Genomic DNA, 1,604 nt, shown 5'->3' on the forward strand with positions numbered 1-1,604 from the left:
AACAGCTAAAAATAAAATAAAATAAAATATCTAGGAATACATTTAACCAAGTAGGTGAAAGATCTGTACAAGGAAAACTACGGCCAGGTGCAGTGGCTCATGCGTGCAATCCCAGCACTTTGGGAGGCCGAGGCAGGTGGATCACTTGAGCTCAGGAGTTCAGAACCCACCCTAGGCAACAGGTGAAACCCTGTCTCTAAAAAAAATACAAAAGTTAGCTACGCATGGTGGCACTCGCCTGTAATTCCAGGTACTCAGGAGGCTGAAGTGGGAGGATCATTTGAGCCTGGAAGTTCGAGGTGGCATTGGGCCAAGATTGTGCCACTGCACTCCAGCCTAGGTGACAGAGTGGGAGGCTGTCTCAAAAAAAAAAACAACAAACAAAAACAAAAACAAAACAAAACAAAAAACTACAAAACACTGATGAAATAAATTGTAGAAAACACAAATAAATGGAAAAAACATCCCATGCTCATGAATCAGAAGAATAAATATTGTTAAAATGATCATACTGCCCAAAGTAATCACAGATTCAATGCAATTGCTATTAAAATGCCAATATCATTTTTCACAGAGTTAGAAAAAACAAGCCTAAAACTTATATGGAACCAAAAGTGAACTCAAAAAACCAAAGCAATTTTAACAAAAAGAACAAAGCTAGAGGCATCACATTATCTGACTTCAAATTACACAAGCCTTAATAACCAAAACAGCATGGAACTGGTACATAAACACACAAACAGATCAATGAAACTGAATAGAGAACTCAGAAATAAAGCCATATACCTACGGCCAACTAATCTCCAACAAAGTCAACAAAAACATACACTGGGGAAAGGACACCCCATTTAATAAATGGTGCTGGGAAAATTGTATGATCTCATGCAGAAGAATGAAACTGGACCTATATCTCTCACCATATACAAAAAATTAACTCAAGATGGATTAAAAACTTAAATGTATGAACTGAAACTGTAAAAATTCTACAAGAAAACACAGGAAAAATTCTTCTAGACCTTGGCCTCAGCAAGGAATTCATGACTAAGACCCCAAAAACAAATTCAACAAAAACAAAAATAAATAAATGTGACTTAATTAAACTAGAAAGCTTCTGTACAGCAAAAGATATATAATAAACAGAGTGAACAGACAATTTACAGAATGGGAGGAAATAATTGTAAACTATGCATCTGACAAAGGACTAATGTCCAGATTCCACAAGAAACTCAAACAACACAACAAGAAGAAACCAACCCCATTAAAAAGCAGGCAAAGTCATGAACAAATATTTTTCAAAAGAAGACATAAAAATGGCCCAGATGTACATGAAAAAAATGTTCAACATCACTAATCATTAAGTAAATGCAAATTAAAGCCACAATGAGATACCAGCAGTCAGAATGGCTATTACTACACAGTCAAAAAAATAAGATGTTGACAAGGATGTGGGGAAAAGGGAATGCTTTTTCCCACTGTTGGTAGGAACGTAAATTAGTACAACCCTTATGGAAAAACAGTGTAAAGATTTCTCAAAGAACTAAAAATAGAAGTGCTATTCTACCCAGCAATCACACTAGGTATCTACCCCAAAGAAAAGAAACTAT

Source organism: Rhinopithecus roxellana, chromosome 4 (assembly GCF_007565055.1).
Source record: "Rhinopithecus roxellana isolate Shanxi Qingling chromosome 4, ASM756505v1, whole genome shotgun sequence".
Classification (NCBI taxonomy): domain Eukaryota; kingdom Metazoa; phylum Chordata; class Mammalia; order Primates; family Cercopithecidae; genus Rhinopithecus; species Rhinopithecus roxellana.